Source organism: Sesamum indicum, linkage group LG6 (assembly GCF_026168435.1).
Source record: "Sesamum indicum cultivar Baizhima isolate 11 linkage group LG6, ASM2616843v1, whole genome shotgun sequence".
Classification (NCBI taxonomy): domain Eukaryota; kingdom Viridiplantae; phylum Streptophyta; class Magnoliopsida; order Lamiales; family Pedaliaceae; genus Sesamum; species Sesamum indicum.
Window position 1 is genome coordinate 12,607,885 of NC_142662.1, and position 21,817 is coordinate 12,629,701.

The 21,817-nt window shown below is 30.5% G+C and overlaps 2 long non-coding RNA genes across 6 annotated transcripts; one reads left to right on the forward strand and one right to left on the reverse strand.

Annotated features, from left to right (window-relative positions):
- Window positions 1-7,907: 7,907 nt before the first annotated feature.
- On the reverse strand, window positions 7,908-15,491 carry LOC148787797 (uncharacterized). Of its 5 annotated transcripts, none has more exons than XR_016066255.1 (4): window positions 15,034-15,491; window positions 14,345-14,428; window positions 14,136-14,256; window positions 7,908-11,566 (listed from the first exon to the last, which is right to left on the reverse strand). It is a non-coding gene; the product is annotated as an uncharacterized LOC148787797 (long non-coding RNA). The 5 variants fall into 5 exon arrangements; XR_016066254.1 differs by having other exon boundaries at window positions 14,136-14,264; XR_016066253.1 differs by having other exon boundaries at window positions 7,908-8,129; window positions 8,930-11,566; window positions 14,136-14,428; window positions 15,034-15,419.
- A 1,539-nt stretch (window positions 15,492-17,030) lies between these two features.
- LOC148787798 (uncharacterized) lies at window positions 17,031-18,912 on the forward strand. Its single transcript, XR_016066151.1, has 3 exons — window positions 17,031-17,183; window positions 18,296-18,403; window positions 18,558-18,912. It is a non-coding gene; the product is annotated as an uncharacterized LOC148787798 (long non-coding RNA).
- The last annotated feature ends 2,905 nt before the right edge of the window (window positions 18,913-21,817 follow it).

Below are 21,817 nucleotides of genomic sequence, written 5' to 3' on the forward strand. Positions count from 1 at the left end.
TACATAGAGATTCAAAATAAGAAGTTGTAATTTAAATATTAAAAATTGGTATAAAAATTAAAAAAAATATATGAACTCATATTACTCATTCTCATAAATATTCTCTTTATCTTATTAGTAATTAAAGTAACACTCCTAAGAATATTTCTATCATTATAAATTAAATTAAAATTTAACCTGGTCGATATGGATATTTTGCTGTTAGGGGCGGGTAATAGGTGAGGTGTACATGTTATCTTAATAATTAAGATATATTATTATATTAATAAAAATAAATAAATTAGGAATAATTATATTTACACAAATATCCTTTTGTTAATTAATCCAATCAAAATTTAATTTTTTAAGTATGCTTTCTGTGTAATAGGTCAGGTGTACATGTTACTTAATAATTAAAATATTAAACAATTAAATTAATATATGAACAAAAATGAATAAATTAAGAATAAATTATTTTTTTCCACTAATGGAATACTTAAAAGTATTTTATAATTACCAAAAGGTAGGAAAGGTATAAAAAATAAATCCAGTCACTATTTATTTATTATTTATACAAATTTTTAATATAGACATATTTTATTAATTTTAGTACAATAGAGAATAAATCTTCAAATTCTATATAATCATACTGACTAATTATTATTAATATATTAATTGAATAATATTTTATAAGAGATGTAAATTATATAGAGATTAAATAAAAAATTAATAAATATTTTAAACTTATATTAAAAGTATTAATAAATAAAATAAATAAAATTCATATTTGTTCTACCTTTTGGTAACTACAAAAACACTCCTGAGTGTATTTTTGTCATTAAAATATGAAATTAAATTTAATCAGATCAATAGGTTTAAATATTTTTGTAGTTTGTGTTCTTGGTCAATAATATATTATCTGTTGAATAATTTAAATATTAAAAATTGGTATAAAAATTAAAAAATATGGAGTCAATTAGTTTTCTAAAATTGGTATAAAGAAAAAAAAATGGAGTCAATAAATATTAAAAATTAATATAAAAATAAAAAAATTACTCATTTTCATAAACATTACTTAGGTATTTTCGCTATTGTAAAAATTAAATTAAAATTTAATAGGATCGAGACAAGTATTTTTTTTTTATTTTAAATACTATTAGGGGCGATTTCTGTAATTTGTACATATCTTAATAACTAGAATATTAAACAATTCAATTAATGAAAATAAATAAATTAAGAATAATTGCATTTACACTAAAAAATATCCCTCTTAATCCAGCCTTTATTTACCAAAAGATAGAAAAGATATCAGAGTTAATATTTTATTAAAATGAATATCCGTACATTTCTTTGTTATTTATACAATTTTTTTAAGTTAAATTTAAATTACTTTATTATTATTTTTTAGTTCAATCTCTATATAAATTTACGTTTCTCAAAAATTGAAATGCAATAAATATATTAATAATAATTAGTTACTAGGTTATAAATTAAAAAACTTAAAGATTTGTTCTCTATTTTTATTTATAATTACTAAATATATAAATATATAAATAAGTGTACAATTCAACATATTTAATATTATATACTTATATTTATACATATTTTGATAACGGACTATAGCAGAGGACGGCAAAGGCATGGCGGTAGGAGGAAAATGTCTAATTTGTTTAAAAATAGTTTAATAATTAAAATATTTTAATAAATAAATTATTTTTTTTACTAATTCTAATGTGATTATTTTAAATTATTATTTATTAATTTTAATAAAATTTAATTATAGTAAAGTGATAAACTCATAACCTAATAATTCATTAATTTGATAATTTAATTATTAAAAGGTGTAATTTTATATAGAGATCTATTTTAAAAAATTAATAACATAATTTAAATTTAAATTAAAAAATTATTATGTAACTTCTTAATATCAGAACTGGTTTACATAAAAGAACAATAAACAAGGGAGTGTAGATATAATTATCTATAGTTAGATATAACTAGATATAATTTCTAACCTACATTTAACAGTGAAATCATCAAATAATTGCCATCACATTTTAATTTATTTTTTTTCAGAAATAATTTCAGAGTGTTTCTATAATTACTAAAATATAAAAGTGTCAAACTAATATTTATGAGAAAGAATAATGTGATCCCGTGTATTTTTTTGTTATTATAAAAATTCTTAATTTAAAGTTTAAGATCTAACCTTTTTATTGTAACTTACATCTCTTGTATATTTATACATATTTTGATAACGGACTATCGAAGAGGAGGGCAAAGGCCATGGTGGTAGGGGGGAAAAAGGAATATTTTTTTAAAAAAATAATTTAATAAATTAAAATTTTTTGCTAATTCAAATATGATTATTTTGGATTATTATATATTAATTTTAATAAAATTTATTTATAAATAAAATAAATGATAAGTTTTCAATATAATTCAAAATCTAGTACGTAATTTTATTATATATTAATAATTTTATATAGAGGTTGATTGAATTAAAAATTAATATAAGTAATAAAAAAAATTCTTATGGATTATATTACACATACATGATGCTCCATCCCTTTGCATTTCTAACCAACCAACAGGAGTATTTTGAAATTTTAAAGGTTTTAGGAGCTATTTTTATAATTTTTCAAAAAGTAGAAGTGGTTCGCGTAAAAGAATAATAGATGAGGAAGCATAAAAAACCAATTGATGAGGGATGCAAATCAACAAAAAATTAAAATTTAAATACGCAATAAATAATATAATACTGCGACAAGTTAATACGACGATCATTGCCTTAATTCCCAAGATAAATAATTCGTTGACTGTTGGTGATTTTCGTCCTATTTCCTCTCATGATGTGCTCTACAATTAGAGTGGTAATTGAGAAATTGATTAGCCCTACGCAAAATATATTTTCTTTGGGCCGTTCTATTGGGGACAATGTATAGGTTATATAACCAACAACGTGGAGTGTGTGCGTTTAATGATATGGTGGAGTGGGATTTTCTATTTGCAACACTGCGATTTTTTAACTTTCCAATATCATTGGCTGGATCCGAGAGTGTGACACCACCCCTTTTTTCTCGATTGCCCTCAATGGGGTATTCATGCTAGAGGGTTGAGATAGGTGATCCCATGTCTCCTTACCTTGTTTTGGTTATGGAGGTGCTCGGACTTATTTTTTAGCAAAGAATAGAGCAAGATGGCGGATTCCTTTATCATTGAAAATGCGATGAGATTGCGTTATTCCAACTATCCTTTGCATCATTTACTTCTATTTTGCCGAGCTGATGAGGGGTCCGTCCGGTTGTTCAAGGAGGATTTGAAGATGTTTGCTTCTTCGTCCAGACTTCATACGAATGCTGCCAAGAGCCATATTATCTTCTCGCTCTGCATATCCAATTCAACTACTTGGCATTCTTGGTTTTCAGGAAGGGATGTTGGAGGGTTGCTGCTCACTTCTTCTAGACTTACTATCACTGATAAGCGGTTGCAAGGTTGGGATGCATTTCAGTTGTCCTTTACAGCAAGGATACAACTGATAAAACTCATGGCTCTTCAGATCTACTGGGCGTATTTATATTGCCAAAAGAGATTATCAAAGAGATTGAAAAGCGATTCCGCAACTTTTTGTGGAAAGGTACATCGACCACTGGTTACCCCAATGTTGCTTGGCCACTAATATTCCGATCGATGGAGGAAAGGCCAAGCACTTATGACACGGCATATATAGAAGGTAGTCACTTTGACACCTAACTCTATTTGGGTTTCATGGATTAACTCAGTGCGACTGCGCAAAAAATCTATATGGACAGTAGATGCTACGTGGGTGCTTGGGGTTGGAGGAAGCTACTTCAACTACGTAGTATTTTGCAGGACGCTATGGCATGATCCGTGGCACCCACTGGGGTCTCTGATTCTTCAGTATATCCCTCGCGGTCCCTCACTTACGCAGACACGTGGGGATGATCTCTTCGGGTGATCATTCAGGACTGGGTGTGGCATTGACCTCGGATGAGGAACGCGTCCATGTTTGATGTCACGCGGCTTCTACCTCAGATTAACGGGCGTTCAAGATTCTATTTCCCTAGATTGTGGTTCTTATGCTAACAAAACAGTCTATGATCTTTCAACATCCGGGCCCATAGCATACTTAGCCTGCCACTTGATTTGTACATACTTTACTTTACTTAATGAAATTTACTTTTACCGAAAAAAAATAGATAATACAGTTTAAATAAATTTTAAAAAATCAAGAAAAGCTATGAAAAGATTTGACAAATTAATTTTAACTAATAAATATTAATAATTAAATATATAAATACAAATCCAAATTTCAATCCAAATCTTTGATTTTTGTTTTAATTTTTGAAGATGTGAAATGGTTCATTTATTTTTCACAAAGGATGTAAAATAATAAAAATACAATTAAAATAATTGAAATTAAAAATTGAAAAATATTGTAGATAATATTACAACAAATAATTAAAACATAAACTATTTTTAGACTCTTTTTGAAAAGGATAATTAATAATTAGTATATAATAAAATTAAAACTAAAGAATACTAAGGAGAGGATACAGTTAAATTATATAAAAGTCATACTTACTGTACTATATACGAATCCAATATTTTCATTTTTTTGACTTGACTGAAGATGAAACAATTATGTTGAACATAGAAATTAAACAAAAGAGAATATATTCTTTTAAGAATAAATTTATAAAACAATAAGTAAATAATTTAAAAAGTTGAAATTGCATATAAAAAATTAATTACAGAATGAATCTCTTATTACTCGATTTTTCATATCAGTTAAATTAATATGTACATAAAAGATTAAAACAATTTAATTTCAATTCTTGAAAGAGACCACTCTTGTAGGAACCATAACCAAAGCCCTCATTCAGCTTAGATAACTAACAAAAAAAGACTGATTTTAATTATTTCAAAGACATGATCAGTCTTATTATACATAAAACGCTGTGATTTGACAAATTAGTTTTAATTTTAACTATTTTTTTACCTGACTAATTAATTTTATTTAAAAAATAATTAAACATATAAATACAAATGCAAAATGTCAATTTTTCATCCAACACAAAATTTAAGGTGTGAACAATTAGTTTATTTTTCATGGATTTAATAACAGGAAATACAATTATAATCATGAAATATAATGCACATAATATTATCATAAATAATTATATTTTAAAATATACATCCAAGTACTATATAACTATTCGTGTGAATCCAAAATTTTTATTTTTTAATTACTTGGCTATTTTTTTTTATCTCACTAATTCATTAATATCAAATATATAATTAAATAAATATAAGTGTTGTAATTAAAAAAAGTTAAATAAGAACTTAAAAGTAAAGATTTGAAAACAATAGATAACAAGAAATCCGTGAGGTGAAAGTAACCGAAATAAAAAGAACATAGACATAAACATCTCTAAAAAATAAAACATATAATAAGAAATTCTCTAATGAAATATATTTTCCACGATATCATGGATATAAAATATCAAGAAATATAATTAAAATGACTGAAATTAAAAGTTATAGCTAAATTTAAAATCTAATTATAATAGTTACTATTGTAATATAGTTAGATACAAAGATTCTATTCAATTTATTCTTTTCTTAAAAAATGATTGATAATTAAAACATCAATAAATTTAATTAATATATCAATAAATTTCAAAGTTCAAATTATTTATAAATAAATAGATAAAAAAATAACAGAAAAAATACAATGAATGTGTAATTAAAACTCATCCACAACAATCAATCAAACTCCTGCACAAAACACAAAAGGATTATGTGACATTGATAAAAACAGTCTCTTTCATCCCCGTTGTAAACTGTAATACTAATATGAATAAACATAACATATGAGATATTTTGTGCAGATGCATTCCTAATAAGGTGACACGACGAATAACACTTGACAATTCAAAGATGGGATGTACGACGAATAACACTTGACAATTCAAAGATGGGATGTACGACGAATAACACTTGACAATTCAAAAATGGGATGTGTCTGAGTTCTTCCTTTTTAGCTTCATTGGCAAGTGGAAATTCTCTTTACTGAATGATGTTGATGTTCGACACATTACATTCATAAAATCTCACCGGATTCCAACTTGCATAATTAACATAATAACTCACATGAGATCTTCCACTATAAATCATTCTTCCATATAATAACAAAATTAATCTATATCTATATTCTATACCAAAAAAATGGTCATACAGAACCAATTAGCAATTCAAAGAAAAAAGTTGATAACCTGTCTCTCGATTGACAAAAAGAAAAGTAAAGTAGAATTTGGTACCTAAAGGCTTCTCTTGATCCCATTATAAATAATTATAAGGAACAAAAATAAAGAGACGAAAGGCAACACACAACATTAATTATAAGACATGCTATCAACTTTAGATAAAATCCGTCAAGCACAATATACAAGAGCTAAATCTCGATCCTATAACTTCCCTCTTAATCTGTCAGAAACTAACATCTACCATACACTCCCAACTTCTAGGAAATTAGGGTAAACCTTTCTCATATACTTTCTTATCATCCCGTCTCATTTGATGTATTCATAAGGAAATATAAGCATGTCTAGTATTGATTATTATGTGAAAAATATATTATCCACTTACTCACCTACTCCACGAGGCAGAATCATCAAAGGCAATATCGTATTTCATAAAGATGTTGAAGACACTATATTCACAAACATGTATAGATTTTCATGCATGTATCACCTAACACTATGAAAGCAACAAGAAGATAAAACTGCAAATAAGAGATCTGTGTAGAGAGAAGCAGAAAACATGGTAGCCCTTATAATAAAAAGCATAATGTAGCCATCAATAAAATGAAAGGATTACCTGTATTCTGCTACTCGATCCAGAGGCAAAGTATCAATAGAAAAAGAAACTATTTATAATCCTAAATCCCTATAATCGACATAGATAAAAGTATCAAAAGACATGTATAACCTTATAAAACACTTTTAATAATAAATGAGAAATAGTTATAGAAGTATACTATTACCCAAATAAAATTTTTGAAGTTTTAACTAAAAAAAACTATTTAGCCCTTCCACTTTTTATGTTAATTGGAATATAAGAAAAAGACGAATAATACTAAATATGCTTTATAAAAAAAAAATCTTATTAGCCTACATATGATAATTTTTTACTATAAAGTTGTGCATGAACCACAAACATAAAATATTAAGGCTAAAAATTTCATAAATAACAAAACCTATTAAAGAATAAATAATATAATATCACCCATAAAAAAATATCAATCTTCTTGTATTAGATGTGCCTCTCAAAAATACAAATAAAATTTAAAACAAGTCAGTACAATATATAACTATAACGTAACCAATGGGTTGAACTTCCTTGGCTGCTTCCGCTCAATAGGCTCTAAGCAAAACCAAAATGAATGGTAAGAAAATAACATAAATAAATGAAAATTTCAATTTGTTTATTAATCCAATTCTGTTCCTTTCTCAATGCGGGAGTAGGAACGAAAAAGAGAGATAAAAAAACATTCTCGCCATGTAAAGTAAATCCTTTTTCACCAGCACCGGAAGGTTTTGCTCCCTCCTTAATTCAGCATCTGTTGTCAAAGGGTTATAAAAGCGAGGAACTTCCTCTTTGTGCAGCGAATTTAAGAAGCTAAGATTAAGATAACATTAATTATAAGACATGCAATCTTTGAAACTTAGTTAAAAACCCACCAAGAACAATAATACAAGACTTAAAATTCACCCCTATAATCACTTACCCTACACTCCCATCTTATAGGAAATTGGGGTCACCATTCTCTTTTTTGGAACAACGTATTCGTCATCTTACATTCTATGCCCTACATCTCTCCACTCAATATGGTAGACAATTAATTGGTTAAAGCAGATAGTTCATGTATATTAATGCATATAGGTTAGATACATGACCAGCCCAAACATTTGATGCCCTGATAACATGGCTACTCTTGCGGATACTAACCTATCTTTTGGAAAAGCCATGCCATGCAAAAGTAATGACATGGCAACCTTGGGAAACCAATCAGTGGATGTCCATGGCCAAAATTGGTAACTTCAAAACCCTCCCAGCTCCGAATCCTAATTCATCATGGAAGAATTGTCAAAATATAAAAGCACTTAAATAGGTCGAATTATTATAATTGAAAAGAACCTTGGAAGATGAATCTGTTAGAGTAATTTTCTATGCGAGCAACCATTCACATATTGACAGAACAAGAAGAAATCAAAGAAGTTGCATACTTTTGGGAGGCTGCAACAATTGCATTCTCATGTTTGCTATCTTAGCCTTGAGCTGACCCAAATGATATTATGTATAATCAAACAAGTCACTTTCATGATTATGCATCTTACAAATAAAGCTTAGTACGCAATAGTCAAATCAAGAGCACATTGTCTACCACACAAGCAAATTCATTCTATAAAAAAGGATTGCTAAGTTTACATGTAATCTTAATTAATAAGGCATATGTCAAAATGAAACTACGGGAAAATCATAATGCCAAAAACATAGAAAACTTTCATATGTTTAAGAGTTTTGCAATGTATGGGGGGAAAGGAGGAAACAATACTCTTTTTAGAACAACCTAGCAATAGCATTCATCATCTTACATTCTAGAACTCTTTTCAGAACAAACTTACAAGGCAATATTTGGTGGTTAATCTTACATTCTAGAACTCTTTTCAGAACTACCTTACAAGGTTATATTTGGTTGAACATGTAACTAGTGCACCAGAAGCTGAAGAATAGAAAGCAACAATACAGTTTCAGCACATGGAACATATTCAAAATGTGGGTAGCAAGTGTGTAAGTTGATGAACAGAAACGATTCACATGTCAAAGTGCAGAAAAATACCATGCATGCCACAAGGCAAGTTACCTTTTGTCTTTACGCTGGAAAAAGAGACTACAAAGTTCTCCAAAACTTCACACGTGCCATCCCCACTGAGTTACAGAAGCCTATTTTTTAAGAAGCCCACTCAGACTGCCATTCCCATGATGTCTCTAGACTGTCAATTGAAAGATTTTGGCATATGCACTCCCAAAAATAGCACAAATATTTTTAAGATATCATCCAAGCACATCAATCCCGGTTCTGGTGATAAAGAAGAACATAACAGTTTCAATATTTTGACACAATCTGATACAATTCCTCTTTGTGTGGCGCAAATTCAAGAAATTAAGATTAACTCCGCCTTACTGCTTTGCATGAATAAAATGCTATTACATGACTCCAGATTGACAAAAAGAAGAGTGAAGTAGTATTTGATACCTGAAAGGCTTCTCTTGATCCCATTAGTGAAAAAATTATTAGGAAGAGACAGAAAACAACAGACAACATTGAGTGTAATTACAATTGACATGCTATCTTTGAACTTTAAACAACAATCCACCCAACAAAATAACAAAGACCCGACACTGAATCCTATAACTTCCCATTGTGATGTGTAAAAAACAATGACCTACATTGCATTACCATCTTCCAAGAATTTGGGGTATCTTAACATCACTAATCTACGCAATAAAATCTTTCCCAATAACTCAAAATAAGCATAAAAAGGTTAAAATATATTTTATTAAATTCCCGCACACCGAAACCATTCTTGCCTTCAAACATTTCTCAATCCAAATACACAATTTATCCAAGTAGCAATTCTCAAATTTCCTTTCATGTCAGTCAAGTACATCCCTTACACTAATTTGACTTAATAGTTTAAGAAGAGATAACAATACTGAGAACAATCACTAGTAGCACAACATTCAACACACAAGTATCTCATTGACTTTATCAAAATCAAATGAAACAAGTCTCAACACTCTCACAAGGGTGTCACTCTAATCACTCATAAAGTGTTTAAGAATTTGGGTTCCACTCAAATCAATACATAGTATGTCATTACCATAGGCTTGCTTGTGAATCAAATCTCCACCATCAATGAAATTCAAATTAATGCATGAATCAAAGGGTCTTTCCATGGGTTGTAATGGGGCTTGGGACAAGGTGTGGTAGAAAAATAGGTCGATTTGTGGCTTATGAATTCAAAGGAGTGATGCTAACTTAGTTGCTTATCCTTCAGAGCTCATTCTCCTTCAACTCGATTCAAGTGCTTTGAACAATCAAACTCCTCAAACTGTTTTGTTTCTGTATCTGAATCTCTTTCTTATAGTGCAGGTTCCGTGATTCATGCCATGTCGGTGAGCAAGATATGCGGAAGATGGGGGGGCTTTCCAGGAAGGTCTCTTAACACTTTCTTTTTTCTTCCCATCAGAGTTATTTCACGAAGACTTTCTCTTTTTTTTTTGACTTTTTTCTTTTTTTCTTCTTTTTTTTCTTTTTTGTTTCATCATTTTTCTTCATTTTTTCTTTTTTCTTTCATCATTTTTCTTCCTTTTTTCTCTTCTCATTTATTTTTTTCATTTCTTCTTTGCTGTTTTATTTCTTCGCCTTGGAGCTAGCAATGTATCCCCAATATACAACTTGAATCATCTCAGTCACTCATTTTCAAGCCAATTACAAGCAACCAAACCAACATCACCCCCTTGAATGGGTTCAAAATCACTTCAGGAAATAAACAAGAAGGGGATAATTCGGCTTATAACGTGGTTTAATCAAGAAAAGAAAAGCCAAGGCTCGAATGAGGTTTTCTATGGTTGAATTTGAGGTAGGCTCTTTTCAGGTCAATGGGTTATTCCTAAGTGCCCTTATCACTTTCATACACCAATCTTAGAAGATTATGGTCTCAAAATGTATTACACAAGCAAGTTCTAGAATGGACACACTAAGTTTGATTCACTCAATCAAAAGAAATGTAGAAGCACTATTTAAATCAAAGTGCTTTGGCTCAAAAGCTCACACAAAGGGCTTTTGTATTGATTCTTGAACATCGTTCATTTGATGCAGTCAATGGAACACATGGAACACACTTCACATATTTTTTTAATATGCCATTAGTGCTAGTTTCTCCTACTTATCTCGATATACCAAAAAATTCTATTAATGTAAGGGATATCACAAGACAACAATCAGAAAATTCAACAGCTACTGCGGGATAATTCATATATTTTTCTCATGACACACTAACTTCCTTCCCACAAGGTTCAGTTTCAATTAAAATTGTAAACCCCCATATAAACATTTTCAATCCCTACACATCCATATTCCAACACATTAATTCAAATTTCAACATTCAGATTGTCAACTACAGAACCAATTTCCCAAGAATCGTTCTATAATGACTATCCAACCACCTCCCAGAAAATCAATCACAAGCCAAAGCCAGTGTACCTCCCCCACACTAAGTACATATTTATGCATGCAGACACACAGAAATAAGGAAATAACAAGTAAAAAGAAAGAAAACACGTCCCTGAAATGTGGGATGGTGTCAAGGTCTACTCACGAAGGGTGGCGGAGGCGGAGGCAACAATGTGCAGTTGTGCCAGAAGAAGCCTCCCATTTGGGCGCATTGTCCTTAGTCCAACCATGATAAGGACCTGGGCTATGGATGAACCGCAACTGTGTATATGTGAAAAATATATTATACACCAACTCCAAGGAGCAAAATCATCAAAAATTAATGTCACGTCTCATGAACATGTTGAAGGCACATATATTCACCTACTTGTATACATGTTCAATTATAAAAGCAAAAGCAACAACATAGAAAATGCAAAGAAGATATCTATGTAGAGAGAAGAACAACAGTCCATGGCGCACTATGGCACGCACCATGGCCAGAGGCGCAAGCCTCTGGCTATTCTAGGCTTGTTGCACTGGCCTTCGTCTAGGCGTTGCCATGGCGAGCGCCTGAGCGCCATTTGAGCTGTTGCTCAGGCACGAGTAAGGCACGCCTTTGTCAGCCTAGGCCTTTTTAGATCTGGGCCCATCAAAATTTAAAAAAAATTAAAAAATAAGGAACATCAGGCACTGTTGGTCATTCCCTATGCCGCCACCAAGTAAGTTTTCTTTCTTTTTTCTTCTGTCGCTGATACTTTCTGTTCTTCTAGGGTTTCTTGTTTGTTTTTATATTTTGTTGTTTCTTTCTTTTCTGTTCTTCATAGACTTACTCTGTTTTTTTCTTTTTTTTATCTTTGAATCTGATACCATGTAATGTATCTATGTACTTTATGTTCTTTAATTAATAAAGTAAATTGAAGTTATCATTTTTGCTTATTCCCTCTGGCACAACCAAGTAAGTTTTTTTTCTTTTTTCTTCTGTCGCTGATAATTTGTGTTCTTCTTTTTGGGTTTCTCATTTTCTGTTTTATTTTGTTGTTTCTTTATTTTCTTTTCTTCATAGACTTACTCTGTTTTTTCTTTTCTTGTCTTTGATTCTGATACTGTGTAATGTAACTATATATTAATGTAAATTGAAGTTATCAGTTTCATATATTAATTATTTGATTATCGATTATAGTATGCTATGGTTCACTAATTAAACTATATGCTTTCGTTTAGTATATTATATAGAGTTACAACATATTCTTTAAATTTTAATTTTTGAAATTGCTTCTCTAATTTTTGAAAGGGAAAAAAATATAAGTATTATTTATTTATTTTAATTTCTTATACATTGTTCTATTTGAAAAATACTAATTTTATAAATGTAATAATGTCTAAATTATTTTTTACATTTGCTCGGCCTTCAAAAAGGCCCATACGACGCAGCTCTATGAGCCCTTGGCGCCATTGTGCGCATTTAACTACTGTGGAGAAGAAGAAACATGCTGGTCGTAATAACAAAATTCATAAAGGAGCCATCAAAAGAATAAAAGGATTACTGATACTAGATCCAGCACTAATTAATGACTAGTATTTTGATCAATTAAAATCAAGTTATCTAAATCTATATTATGCATAAGAATCGTGAATGGAATTAAAAATTTTAAATTTATCAATCATTTAATTTAACCAAGATAATTTAGGGTGTGAACTCCATTTTAACCCCACATTGTGAACCTAAAATATATGAAAAGGTTTAATTTGACATATAGTGATAGAATTCAATTTTAATTTTAAAGCTATCCATTATAAAAATAATACATAGAAGAATTTCTAACCATATAATGCAAGCTTATCAACATTAAAATACACATAACGTATTGCATACTTGTGGTTCATACATAACTTTAGAGTCAAATATTATCATACTTGTGTAAAATACATCTAGAAGCAGCTGATCACAACAGATAACGAGCCAGTTTGAAGCATAATAGCAAAGTACATGTAAATAATGTTCCTGCATCACTAATACTCACTAATACAATTGCATGTAAACCAAAGTAACATAGTCCAGTTCAAGGTTAAGTCTTCTCTTTTTCTAGCGTGTTTTTGAATTTTTGTAAGTAGAGATGTTGTGTTCCGTGGAAGAAAAAAGGAGTATAGACTATGTTTCAGCAATGAGTGTACCAGTTATAGCCAATAGAAAACATATCCCATTCCTTTTTTTTTTTTTCCGTAATAGAAAAAACATATTGCATACTTGTAGTTCATACACAACTTTAGAGTCAAACATTATCATAATTGTGTAAAATACATCTAGAAGCAGCTAACCACAAAAACCAGCCAGTTTGAAGCATAATATCAAACTATATGTAAATAATGTTCCTGCATCACTAATACAGTTACTAAACTAAGGTAATACAGTCCAGTCCAAGGTTAAGGTCCTCAATTAAAGAATGAACACGACTCTCAGTCTGTTCTATTCTCTCTTGTGTTTTTGCATATTTGTAAGTGGAGATGTTGTGGTCCATGGAAGAAAAGTAGGAATATATACTATGTTTCAGTAATGAGTGTTCCAGCTATAGCCAATAAAAAACGTATTCAATTCTTTTTTAGGTTGGATGCCAAAGATATGAATAATGCATTAAAAAAACGTATCGATGCAAGTAGCAGCACTCTAAACGGATAAAGGTACCCAAAAATTTTAATTATTTCATTTAGTAGCAAATAGTTGGGAAAACAAGGAGCAAAGAGTGGGAAAAGAACAAAATATATGCCCAGAAGTAGTTCAATTAAGTCAAACTCCATATTGCTAATTCACCTTTGGGAAGACACTGCGGAACCACTAAAGGATGATCTATACCTTTGTTGCTTTTTCTTCAGCCTGCGTCCAAACACCATCTAAACGTTTGTACACCTGATCAGTAATCTGCTTTGTTCTGCATTTCGCCGTTTCACCATCTCAGAGCTCCCATTGGAAGTGTCTGTCAGCCTTAACAGTATGTCTCTTTTCTAAATAGTTAAAGAAGTGCCCCACAACAACACAAGAATGAAATATTGTTATAACATTACCTAGCTTTCAGATCCTCTTTCACCCCTTTCAAGTCCTCTGCTTTCTCCTTAATCTCCTTCACGGATTGTTCAAATTCCCAGTTCCTACAGCCAATTGATCAGGATATTAATTTGAGCTATTAAAGGAAAACAAAAAAAGGCATGCTAATTGAGCTAAAAACATTGAAAGCTTATCACATAAAGAAAGTTGAACATAAGAAATCCAAATCATAGAAAGGAACAACTTCAACAGGAAGAACACAAGATTAATAAAATATCAACTTTTTAGCTATGGTTAACCACATTGAAATGTTTATCCTAAGTCATAGTAGTTGGCAGAGCATCAAAACTTTCCCAAAGTTCTGGAAAAAAGCTTCAACATACTTGACGAAGAGAGAGCTATTCACAGGGTAACCATTGTAATGTCTAACCAATCCCAATATTACATAAAACCCGGTATATCAATGCTAACTATTAGAACTTGAAAGGAGGGGAGGAAATATAACGAATGAGGACTTAAAAGAACTGACTATAAAGAATGCTCTTCACACCTCAACAATGGCGATAAGGTGGCATAGCTTATGATTATTTATTTATTTTAAATGAATCATCGTATAAGACAACCAAGATTAAGCATTACATGCAGAAACTAATTCAAGTATGAACCAAGAAGAAAGCAGAAACCGAGACTTGAATGTTAAAAACAATACCTGTTGACTTCACCTTTAATCTTCTTGGAGAACTTGTCCAACACACTGAATTCATGTCCAAAGAGCAAATCAGTTCCAAAAGAGCATATATTAAACTTAAGAAGTCAAATGCAATTCCTAGATCGTGTGGACTACAGTGAGAGAGACTGCTTTTGTGGCAACGAGTCCTGCAAAAATAATTCCACTACCTGCTCCTTAGTTGGAAAATAGAAGGTTGAAAGGATGGTGTCGTGCATGCAAAGAATAAAAGTCAATTCTTATCCAATGGAACAACTTTTGCCAGTAAATAGGAATAGCATCTGATTACCAATTATCCAACTGAAATGACGCCTCACAATGTTGTGTATGTATTATCTCATTTATCCTCTTCCTACAATAACATGACTCACTGAATTCGTAAAAATACAGAAACAACTGATAAACTCAATACTGAGAATATCACATATCAGTCCGAGTCAAGAAACACAACCAAGAATGAATTTAGCGACAGAGATCTTCACTGATATATGGTAAACGTAATAAGCTAGATAGCAACTTCATCATACTCCAACGCTTTATACATAAAAGTTGAAAATGAAACACATGCTACTTAAAATAATCAGGACTTAAAACTTAATAAAGACAGTAATCACTACAAGAAAACAGGGCATTAGAGACCAAATTTCAGAGACGGAATAAAATCCGTCTTTATCAGAGACGGATTTAGAGACGGAACGCTTTTTTATGATAAATTGTTAATAATTTTTATTTTAGCGACGGATTTAGAGACGGATTTATAATTTCGCCAATTTCCGTCTCTGATACTAGTAAATAATTTCTTAAAAATCGATATGTCTGAGACTTGGTTATTTCCGTCTCTGTTTCCGTAGCTAATTATTTCTTTAATTTAGCCACGGAAATTTCCGTCTCTGATGGTGGAATAGGAATTTTTTTATTTATGAAAATATTAAAACACAAAAATAAGAATATTTTTTATTTATGAAAATAATAATTAAGTTGTAAATACATGACATAATATATATATATATATTCGTATAATTATAATGTATTATTTAATTTTAATTAATTACAATAAAACTAAAAGTAAATTTTTTATTAATTTATTTTTATTTTTATAAAAAACACGTATTCCTCTTAATGTTTTTTCTCACCAGCGAAGATTTTGAGCTCAACTCGAGCTCGAAAAATTCAAGCTCAAGTCAAGCTTAATTGTGTCTGTTCATAAGCTCGCGAGTTTTTTTTTGTATTTTTTTATATATATTATTATTTTTGAATTTTTTATATATTTCATTTTATATTTAATAATTGATCAATTTTATAAGCAAAATCGACCATATATTATAATTATTAATCAATATCATATATTTTTTGGATAATAATAGTGATGGTTGAATTATTTTAATTATTATTTTATTATATATATAATGAGATAAAAAAATTTAATCAATAATTACGATATCTTAAAATCTAGTTACTCGATTCACACCAAATTTAAATATATATAAGAACGTGTCCATTAGATCATATCAGACGGTTTGATTTAAAATCACATGGTCTGATTCTATGATACACCGACTTAAATAATTATTCTTATGTTCTTAGTACGATAACTTGACATCCCTATATCCAATAAGTCTAAAATTTTACCAAGTGTATTTTTCTGTAAGTATGATCATATCTAACGGTTTAATTTGAATTTTGATGGTCCGATTAACCTATGTTGTTCAACAATGTAAGATGATAGTTATATCAATGTAATATTAACATTTATAAATATATAAATTTACTAAAGATTATGAACATACATTTATCTCAACTACAAAATATTTATATATGTTATATATAATATTATATTATATTATGTATTTATATTTATATTATATAAATAACTAATTTATTTAATATTTATTTAATTTATATAAAATAAATTATAACAGTAAATATATATATACATAACTAAAACTACCAATTGACTACTCTGACTCTTAAAAGAACGATAACCTCACTCTCCTCAACTTTCAAATTAGCCCTCTCTCTCTCTCCTCTAACCCTTTCTCTATCTCGCGACCGAGAAGAAGAAAGCAGATCTTTCCTCGCTCGCAGACGGCTCCAGATCTATCGGCACAACTTCTTCCCTACGACATTAACAGGTAATTTTTGTTCTTTGTAATTCTTTTTTTACAGTTTGTAGGTGAAATTTTAATTGATTTCAAGGTATTTGTTAAAATGTCCGTTGAACACCCTAATGTTCTTCTTGTCGAAATACATATTTTTTTGCTGAAGTATGTTGAAAATTGAAAAACTTGGCTGATTGACATGCGAAATTTTTCTGAAATATGCTGAGTTTTTTTTTCTGCTTTTTCTGAAATATGATTATTATCTCTGCAGGATTTTTGTAGTTTGATTTTTGCCTTTTGATTTTTCTGCTTTTTGTAGTTTGAACTATGGGATCTAGCTTGTCAAATTACTTATTAGTTTGAAAAACTTTTAGCTGTGTATTTGGTTAATTCTCGTCATTGTAAAAAGACGGTCTTTCCTGATGTTAAAACTAATTGGCCCTTGAGTTGGGACGAGTCTAAAATGTCAATATAAAGCTTTGTTGTAGTCATTAGGTCTTACTGCTTGACTTAGTAACTTGGTAGGCAGGTCATATGTGCTTGATTGGGACATTTTGATTTTTCTGGTAGTTATGTTCACTTAATGCCATCAATATTAGTAGTGTTCATGAATCTAATTTGTGGCATTACATGCTACATCCTACTTTGGATTTATTTAATGTCATTCTTGGGAGGTAAAATTGGTGTTTGTACATTGTGTGTGTATGTGGCATATATAGTATCCATCCCTTTGATGCTCATTCATTTGGAATTGGACCATAAGATGTACAAACAGAAACAACATCAGAGTTTTTGCTGTGTGTTTTCACTTGGAATTCTCTATCACTTGGAATTCTCTATCACTTGGGGTCAAGTTTCAGTTGGCCCAATTGTCTTACCAACACAAATTTGAGTGTAGGTGTGGTCACAATGTTGATTTCCATATTTGAATGTGTTTAAAAATTGGAAGGCAATTTAAAAGGTTTTGGAAAAGACAAAGGAAGGAGATAATATATTTACGTATACAAATAGTTGTCCAAATATCTAAGTTTTAATTAAATTGAGTGATGATACCTAATCTTAATTGAAAGTGAAGTAATACTTAATTTTATATTTTCACTTAATTTTAATTGACATGTGAATTAATATTGTTTTGTACACTATAGGAAAAAGAACTTGGTAGAGAAGTGACTGATCTTGAGCTATTTCAAAGATGTCATAGAAAGAATAAAGGAATCGGGGAGTTCATCGACAACAAATCCAAAAGAATTAGTGTAAGTATAATTTGTCATTGGATTTAAATATTGATTAGTATATATGTTGAGAAATTTTGTTAGATTTTTATTACATAAATATTCCTTTGTATGGAATGTACTGTCACAGGAAGAATACCTTGAAAAAACGAGTTGTACTGATGTTTCTTCACAGTCTTCATTTCATAGAAAATTGCTTGAAATTGCTCTTGAAGAAGTTCGAAAGAGGGAGGAAGAGGCTCGAAAGAGGGACGAAGAGGCTCGGAAGAGGGAGGCAGACCTACAAGAACTTGTTCGAAAATTATTTCAAGATGTGGGATACACAAACCATCAATTTGCTGGTGGGTCGGGACAACAGGAGCAACAACATTCCAGGAAAGATAATTAGTTTATTTCTTCTGTTGGTTGTTTATCACTTAGTGTATGTTGATTTGGGTTGTACTTTGACATATGTTTGGTGACTTTGGAGTAGACATTGATATTATTTGGATGATGACATCAATTATATTAGTGTTGTTGTATTTTGAGTATCTTTTTTGTTAATATTTGTTGTTCTTGTTTGGGAAAATTCAGATTTTGGTATTGATGGAATGTATATTTGATGGTATAATGACCAGGATATTAATTTAGGTACAGAAATTAAAAATCTGCCCAAAAAAAACCAAAAAAATTAGAGACGGATTAGAGACGGAAAAATTTGAAAATTTAGATGCCGAATCAGAGACGGATTAGAGACGGAAATTTGTAAGATGGATTAGAGACGGAAGATCAGAGACGGAAATTATTTTACCTTTGTCGACGGAATTAGAGATGGATTACCTACGGAAATCAGAGACGGATTATAGTTAAATTTTCTTCTCTTTTGGCGACAGAATTAGCGACCGAATTCTCGGTCTCAGATTTAGCGACGGAATATTTCCGTCACTAAATTATTAGCGACGCGGCCTTCTGCGACGGACTTCCGGGACCGATTTTTCCGTCTCTAATTTGTTTTAGAGACGGAAATTTCCATCTCTGATGCCCTGTTTTCTTGTAGTGAATCATCAATTAAGAATTCAAAAGACATGATGATGTTAATAATAATAATAATAATAGGATAGCAAACAAAAAAGCTTCAATAGTAGTAAGAGTATAATACTATTTCCAGAAAAAAAGGAAAACATAATTTTAAAAAGAAAACAATCTTACCTTTCCATTAATAATAAGCCAGCAATCCTTAACCTCATAACGAAGGAGTTTTCTGCTGGCCATCATCACAAATCACAACCTAGAGAGATTGTAATTTCTTTTTACCAACATGTGATTGTGTGTAGGGGTTTTGCCAGTGGGGTTTTCCTTTCTTGGATTTCTCTGTACTGAGGCAAACTGCTAGCTCCGTTGTACCTCAGCCGCTGTTGTTTTTCCCTGAGGGTGCTGCCTTGTGCAGGGGCACCATCAGGCCCTTGTTCACATTACCCTCCGCTGCTGGTACTCAATCCTGACCCTTCACTCCCTCTTTGTTGATCTTTTCCCCCTTTTTTCTTTCGGCTGTTTTCTTGGGTGAGAAGCGAACATGAATAGAGGAAATGGAAAATGAAGATGAGAGGCTGAAAACGTGCGACTGTGGGTGGACGGTGGTTTTGGGTAAAATGGTGGGAAAGACGTGGTTTTTTGGATTTTTACCCGTGGATTTTTTTATTTTTTGGATTTTTCAGGCGCCATATCATTAGTACAATTTCTCCCCAGAACTATGAGATCAAGATTCAAAAAAATCATCAAAAATACCCATCTCGAAAAAAGAAGGAGAAGAAGAAGAAAAAGGATTCGCATTCGTCCAAACAACACAAATCAATACAGACCATTTCGTCTCGGTGTATTAAAACTGGGAAAATAAAAGAAAAAGGCCAAGAAAATCGAGAATTTAACGCCCAAAACCATTGAAGAATAAAGAAAAACGAATCAAAAAATAGAGAGAAGTCATACCAAAGTGAAGAGAGAGAGTGAGAGAATCCTTTGTGTTTCTTGGGTATGAAGATGATGATGACGACATGTATCACTTGTAATTCCCAAAATTGCCATTAGCCCCCCCACCCCACCCCCACCCCCAACCCTTTCTTTTATTAATTTTTTTTTTGTAAAATACACAAACTCTTTATATTAATTTCTAATGTAAATCAACCTCAATCACATATGCCAACAAATGTCTTGAAAAGATACCAGTTTATAAATTTAGGGTTTGCCCAAAATAATTTATTATTTTATAAATAGTTTGTGTTCATAATCAATCTGCTAATTTGAATAATATTTTAGTTTAATGATAAATAGAACTTCAAGATCAAAAATAAAGAACGACTAATATATATATGGCATACTTAAATGTGTGTGCACTATTAATTTAAATTTAAAAAAACTAATTATTATTTAAAAAATATATTAAATAAAAAAATAAAAAATATAAAACAAATATAATGAGAAAATTCTGAAGAAGAGAGAGAGAGAGAGAGAGAAGAGAGAGAGAGAGAGAGAGAGAGAGAATAAAAATTGATGTAGAAGTTGACAAGAGAGAGAGAGGATAGAAATAAATCTATAAACGGCCTTTTTTTTTTCGTTCAAAATGTTTGAAAGTGACCAAATTAATATGGACCGATTTTTGGAACATTTGGCTATATGTTCTTATAAATGCATTACAAATATTTAGAAAGAGGTCATGCCTGACCGTTCCAATTTAGGACGGGCACCGTAACACATTGTTAGAAACTGTTCTTAATATTAAACTTTTCTAAAAAAAATATTTTTTTAATTGGAATGGACTGGGCTAAATTTAGAATGGCTATATTATTTACATCGGTTTACTTTTGGAAAGGTTTTTGTAATATTCGTGCTTGAATTTTAGAACTGTATTTATTTGTATTTGTGATAAATATAGAAATAGTCTTTGTAATGGTTTGTTTGTCAATGTTTGCAATACTATTAGCCACGGTTATATTTTTGTTTGGAACAGTCTTCTGTAATTGTTTTATGAACGGTCAGTCATGTAAAATTATTTTAGTAATGGTCTTAGGAATGGTCATTCTTATTTTGGAGCACGTACTTAAAACTATATTACCAATGGTATTAGGAACGTCAGCCACTTTTTATGAACACGTATTTGAGATGATTTTAGCAATGATATTTGGAACGGTCAATGTAACTTCGCTGATCATACGCTTTCACGTGTTCTTTTATTTGAAACTAGGGTTTACTATTTGATTTATTTAAGGTCAGAATATTTTTTTAGTAATATAAAATAAGGGTAGAATTTTTTTTTTGTACCACAACAATGTAGGTGCCGCTTTTAGTCTCATAAAACTCAAATAACGTATTTTTAATCCCAAAAAGTGTGATTTTAAGACTTTTTAGACCCGAAACTACAAGGCCTTTTTACTCCTAAAACCACAACATACATGACTTTTTGGG